This window comes from Spea bombifrons, chromosome 5 (genome assembly GCF_027358695.1).
Source record: "Spea bombifrons isolate aSpeBom1 chromosome 5, aSpeBom1.2.pri, whole genome shotgun sequence".
Classification (NCBI taxonomy): domain Eukaryota; kingdom Metazoa; phylum Chordata; class Amphibia; order Anura; family Pelobatidae; genus Spea; species Spea bombifrons.
In genome coordinates, this window is record NC_071091.1 from 91,404,580 (window position 1) to 91,411,766 (window position 7,187).

Below are 7,187 nucleotides of genomic sequence, written 5' to 3' on the forward strand. Positions count from 1 at the left end.
GTGACAAAGTTTGATTGCACACTAACACAAGTTTACCACACTACACATATTTCCAGTTTATTTCTAATTTTTTGAGTGTTAATTTTACACTTTAATAACACATTTGTATTCAGGCTAATGTTATGTCCGAACAGACATCGCTTAAATCTCTTGATGATAGCTACACACGCCACCAGCATTTATACACAAAGATTTATGAAATCAATTCAAAAATATATAATCTCATTTATAAATTGGATACCACACCACATTTATTATGATTTATTGATTTTAAATAGCGCTGTAGAATGCCTACACATTTTACATCATGAGCTAAACGTGCAAATATATTTATGAACATCTGCACAACAATGTGCAACTTCCAAAATTCCATCTTTACTAGCCATTGCAAAAGGTTTAGGGTATATCCGTTGTACAGCGATACAGAAAATGATGGCGCTATATAAAACAATACATTATGTGGCTAGAACCAAGTCAGATGGATCTGCTGTACATTCAGTGACCTGAGAATACCGCGGATGTGAGCGGCTGAAAAAAGAATCATGATCAGAGGCTGTTCCGAAGCCTGTGGTCCCAAGGCATCCCCTTAATGCTTATTGTTAATGGTGCTGATAGTGACACCAATATTCCAGTATATTTAGTACACTCAGGCATGTTGCAGAGCATGCTCAGTTCACTCAGGCATGTAGCAGAGCATATTTAGTACACTCATGCTTGTAGCAGAGCATGTTCCGTACACTCAGGCGCGTAGCAGAGCATGTTCAGTACACTCAGGCGCGTAGCAGAGCATGTTCAGTACACTCAGGCGTGTAACAGAGCTTATTTAGTACACTCAGGCGTGTAGCAGAGCGTATTGAGTACACTCAGGCGTGCAGCAGAGCTGACCAGTAATTAAGAGAAGTGCTAGTTGTCCTGCCTGGTGCAGCTGCCCTCCCCTCTCCCCCCTGTCGCTGAGTGTGTGTGTGTGTTTAGGAGGTGCTGTTTCCCACAGCTCTGATCTAATTCAGATGTAATTCAATCTCCGTGTGACCGACATGCAGCCAGCGCTCTCCCAGCCGCCGACCGGCTCCTCTGTCCCAGGCTGTGTGTGATACACATTTACTCTGTCAATCTGACCAGCTCCCCTTAAGCAACCCCTGCGTGTAGACTTACAGTGTCAATCGCTCAGTGGTCAGGGGGCCGTCTGTGGCAAAAGCAGTCTAATGAGACATTTTACTCCATGTGCACGGGGGCAACCTGTCTGCCCTCCTGCAATAGACGCACTCCGTCTATACCGCCTCTCAGCGGCTGATATCCCTAAAGAGTTCAGTCTTTAGTTTCCAATGATTTTAGGTCCATTTTGTATAGATTAATTATCTCTATTAGCTGTCCATAAACACACAGCCGGTCACACCATTTAACTACCCCTCAGTATGACTGCAAAGAGCCCGCACTCACCACAGTGATTATGAAACCTTTTCATGATTAATAATGTTATGATTAATGTATATATTTATATACATTATATATAATACCGCAGCGCTTCATACAATACATACATTCAAAGGCTCTGACAGAACTAGAATAGTCAGACATTCGGTAGAGAAGGCCCGGCTCGCAGGCTTACAATCTTAATTAAGAACAATACCGATGGCCAGTCCGGGTTTGGGTGGCTGTCTGGAGGGTACAGTATTTCTGAGCTATAGAACGGCCTGCACCTTGTATTACACTAAAGACATTTCAAATGATTTAATATTAATATCATATGTAGTTTAGTTTATGGCATTCACCGAGTAGCTATGATTATCAAACTTCTAATCTAATATTTGGGGAGAGTAACAAAGTCAGGCAGGTGTACAGACTGATGGCAAATAACTAAATTACAATGAGTCGCAAAGGCAACACAAACTAACAATAAATATCCATGCGCGTATGTAACAGAGCTACGGAATTTCCCCCATCTGTATTTATTAAACAATAGAAGTCCTTGATTATATCCCCAAGTGCCGATCCTGTCTTTCAGCCCCAGAGACAGGATTGTTCTGGAGGAACATTATACGCTGGGCTTCCCAAAGCGTCTTTCTGTGTGCTGACCTGAAAAACATGGGCTCGAGGTATCAGTAGGAGGAAAGTGTATATAGTTTGCTGGTTGGGGGGTCAGTCATTCAACCACTCATTTCAACTTCACTGTAAATAAAAATAAACTATGAGCTAACGTGATAACGCTAAGCTAATATTCTGCAAGCTTTTGAGAACAGGAACCTCAACTGTTCCCTGGCCGGTTATGTTTTAATGTTAAAGAAACAGCCTATTTTAAAAAAAAAATGTATTTTTAAAATGTTAAATCTTATGAAAATAACTTTAAAAATAAATAAAAAAGCTAAAATATAATGTGGCTTTCATCCCATTAGTGCACTTCTCCTGTGTCACATGAATTAGGGCTAGACCCGGCCCAGAGGAAATATCCATTTGTGCAACTTGTAAAAGAAGACCGCAATGACTGCAGAAAGCAGACCATATTGTTTTTATCCTATCTTTGCAAAGGGGAATGAAGGAATTCAGTGCGTGTCTGTGTCTGTGTGTGTGTGTGCGTGTCTGTGTGTCAGCGCGAATGTGTGTATGTTTGTGTTGTTTAGTCTATATTTTGCACTGTAACTGAGTTTATTATGAATATTGACAGTTTTGAGGACAGGTTTGACTAACTTTGATTGAATATGATCCCTGGCAGAGCCATGACTAGGGCTCCGGGTGCCTGCAACAGGGTCCAAGGTCTCGCCCCACAATGACATCACATTCACTTCAGGAAGTAGAGGAGGAAGCGGGGTCATCGCCATCAGGCGATTCATGTTCGCCTCTCACCAGCTGCCCTTCTTGCTCCAGCCCTCATTTTTATTATGATATATTATGCTCTCCGTGTGGTATTATAAAACACAGTGAACCATATGTATCAACAGCAATCCTGTATTCAAGTGCTAAATATAAAGTGACATGCCATTGGTTTCCATGGTAATTGCCCCACATTCAAAGCCATTGCCCTTGAACTGTTCTTTTTTGAATACAGCTTTATGCGTCCATTTTTGCATACAAGGGGTTAAAGTGTTCCCTAACCTGCTCTTAAATTGCTTTTAAGAGCCGCACGCTCTAATGCCCCAGTTTATACACAATAGTTGTAGGCACAGCTGAGTGTCTGTCCGTCTGGGCCTTTCCAGCGCTATACAAATGAAACTTTATACCAGATGACCCAGTCTCGGGCTCTGTATTGAAAATGTCACTCGCTTCCTTTTCTTTGCCACCAAACTGGTGTAGCGCAGGAAGCAGGGAGCGGCGAAAACCGAGGTACAAAACATGGAACTTTCTGCCAATTCCTTCTTTAAAATTTATAGTCTGCCACCACTTTATCACCGCGAGCCGTCCCCTTGTTTTCTCCTTTTACAGGCGTTTTTCCCAGTGGACAGTCCATGCCAGCTGTCTAGGCAGCGGGGACGTCTTTTTTTTCCCAAGCCTCGACCTGTGGGAAAATCTTCATTGGCCAGTAATTGATTCCACCCTGCCAGCTCCATTACTTTTGGCCACAGTCAAACTGCCAACAGTCTGGAGACAGCCAGCCGCAGCCCTCCCTCCCTAATCAGTAGCAAAGAACCCGGTTACCGGCGGTGCTGCTGCTCGTAGAGGGTCTTCTGGCTGATGTGTCGGCCCACCCTGCAATTAGCACTAATCTGAAAATTGCACAGGGCTTTCAGAGCCATGCACCTGACGGCTAATTGTTTGAGTCCGACTGAAGCCTGTTTAATAGACAAAGGTTATTTATGCGATGTTTGCATGTTCACGGGGAACACGGGAGCTGTCATTATGCCTTAGTACCGATACCTTGTTAAACATACATTAGATACATGTGCCGCAGCGATATAAAAAAGCCCCGGCATCTCATCACCAATACATCGCCTAAAAAAGTCAAAAAAGTATTATAGGGCGCATAAAAAAAGACACAAAAAAGGGAAATATTGAGCATAATTTTATTTTAGTAAATGTAGAGGAAGAAGAAAAAAACAACCAAGAAATATATTTTAATAATTTACAAAGTGAATGCTGAAAATAAAATAATTTCATTGTTTACAGATAGGGAATTGGGTTTGCGGATCTAAAATATACACTGACTTTAAAAACTAAGAAGGTTCTATAACTAGGTATACCATTTTTATCTGGATTTAAGCTGGTTTCTAGCATTTATACATAGTCTCCACTTTTTGGGGTTTAAGATAGCGAAGCTTTCAGAACAACTACATTTATTATAATTTGATTTTTTTTATCTGTAAACCCCATACTATAGATTTATTGCAATCTTGTTTTGGGAACAGTGACAGATCTACTTTAGGTTGATGATACGTAAAATAAATACACACTAATAAGACAAAATGGGCTTGTTTAACTCTTGATGTTCCCTGCACAGAATGAACTACGCTGGCTCTTCTGGTCACCGGAAGTGTTTTATGAATGTGATCAGGTTTTCCCTTGTACGTAGAATAAAGCTCCAATTGTATTGCAATCAGGATAAATGGTGAAGTTGGATATATAAAGGAAACCAAACATTTCAGGTGCACCAGAACGGCTAAAACTACAACAGAAAAGATGTTAAGTTATAGATTCAGCAAAAACCAATTGCAGCTAAATGGCTTCCGAGTATCGATATTTTATAATCCATTAAAGGTCTGTGGGTGCCCAGAACCGCCGTGCTTCTTGCATATGTTTTTTATATATATTTTTTTTTTTTGTTTTGTTTTGTTTTGTTCACTTCCTTTGTTTGTCTAGTTGGTTGGCCAGATAAACTTTTTATTTATTTCATCAAAACAAGTTACACAGAAACTTGTAAGAAGCTTTTTTAGTTTCTATGGCAACAAACTAAAATATCAGTGCGTGCTTTTGTTTTGTGTCACATGACAAGTGTTTGTGGTAAAAAATATAAAGGCATTCAAGAGTATAACTTTGCTCTGCATTTATCTACAAAAGTATTAAATACGGCAGATTGGTGGAACAGCACCTTAAGGAAAGTGGAAGTCACAGACGTGGGAAAAGGCTAGTCGCCATCCTCAGCTAAAGTCACGATGAGAGTAATAGTCCCAGATGCTGCCATCTTTGCAGCAGATTAGTACAAAATCTGTGCTATGTACGAAGCCGCTGCGTTACGTCCTCTTGGGAAGTTATCACCTTAACGTAGCTTTAAGCACCAAAGATTTCTGATTTTGCTTTGTAGTTCTTGGATTTATTCCCCAGCTGTCCTCCGCTGGCCTCTGTTAACCTTCTAGGTGGGAGGTGAAACGTTGCTAATTTCTTTCCACTACCAATAATAAGGGATCATTGTTTGTAAACCAGCCACCAAAGTGGACCTTTCCCCTGAACATAAACATATGGAAGGAAACATGAAGTAAATTAAAAGTCACGCTGTTTGATCTCCACGGGTTTTGTGTGAAAGCTGAGCTTCTACTTAACAAGGCCGAGAGCGACAGAGACCCAAGGTCAACCCAAATGGGCAACAGGGAGCAGAGGGCGACTTTCACTTGGAAATAAAGTAATATATGTAAATGTAGCGGAAAACTTTTAATCTGTGCAATTGCCATTTCCTGTACTAATAATCAAATAAGAAGGTTTTTATTAAAAAAAAACCAAACTGTAATTCTGGATTTTGCTATTCTATTATTTAAAGGTGCTGTTCCACTTAGACAAGACATGTTGGACTCACTAGCATGTCAGGATAATAATAAACTAATCTCTTAGTTTATCTCTGAAGACTTAATCACAGAAAAAACTTTTAAATGCCAACTTTTGTGTCACATGACGTGAGCTGTCAAGACCATAGCACCAACATGCATTCATTTTTTTAAATGGCTTTGTAGGAGGAACATTGGGATAAAATGAGTGGGCTACATGCATAATATTGGGTATGCTTGGTCAGGGCTATGCCTAAAGCCCACCACTTTCACGCTGTAGACCTAAGAACACGGAGCGCAAGGCTTATGCAGTTTGCCTAGCGGGAAATCCGGCCCTGTCTGAGAAGCCATTGAAGTCATCGAGCCATGCGACTAAACCCTTTTTGCTCTCTCTAAGGTTGCTTATCTCGGTAAGGTATCTGTAACTCACTAACCTAAGTAATAAACCATGTTCCTCAGGCCACCTCTACGCTTGGTCATACTAAAAAGGGACCCTGACAGAGAGGTTAAAGAGCTCTTATTATTCTAAAATAATAGTGTTTCTATAACTCAGTGTAGGTTATGTGAAATTTAGTTTTCCAAAAGGTGTTACTGGTTTTCTTGTCCAGCTGGGTAGTACTGATTTACCGTTAGACCCAAGCAAATGAAAGCTATTTCTTCTGCCTAAAAAACACCGGGTTTTAGGAGACAACAGAATTATGTGCGTTGTCCACTTCTTAAGAAATGCCTTTTTTCCAGCTGCATGTTTGATGCTATCTCTGTGTTTCCTTAAAATGCAGCACTGTGCACCGAAAAGCCACAAGTGTCTGCCCAAGTTTCGGCAGGTGGGCACTCCATTAAGAAAATGCACCTATGTGGAAAATCTAAGCTCATATTTCCACAATCTGACAGCTTGTCCAAGTTTCTTGTAAACATGATCACCTGAGAAAGTAGGAGCTTCCTCTGTTTAGAGACGCTGTAAAAGTTACGGATATGTTCTGGATCTTTTTTAGCCATGTCATCATGCTATTCTTCTAATAGTGAATAGCAAAGGCGTACAACGAAAATTCTCTATATTGTAAAACAACCTGGTTCCAAAAGACATCCTGGTATAAGGAACCTGCTTAGTGATGTCATGTACTAAACCAAAGCAAAGATTAACAAAAAACATCTATAATGTGTGAATATGAATTATTGCTGTTTCAAGTCATCTGGTTTTTCTTACTCTATGCATTCTTTTACAGTGTATATATAATGTATGTGTGTATATATATATATATTATTTGAATGGGATTTGTTTGTCTTTACCTAATGTATCAGTTTGTCACTTCCAGTTTTGTCAAACGCTCTGATTTGTATGAAGCGCTGCATAATTTGTTGGAGCAAGTAGCACACACACCTACACACAGACAAAAACATACTAACATGCAAACTCCCTCTAACATCCACCATAAATTAACACACACCAACTCACTCTAACATCACTATACATTAACACAGCCACTCACATTGACGCCTTGACACTCT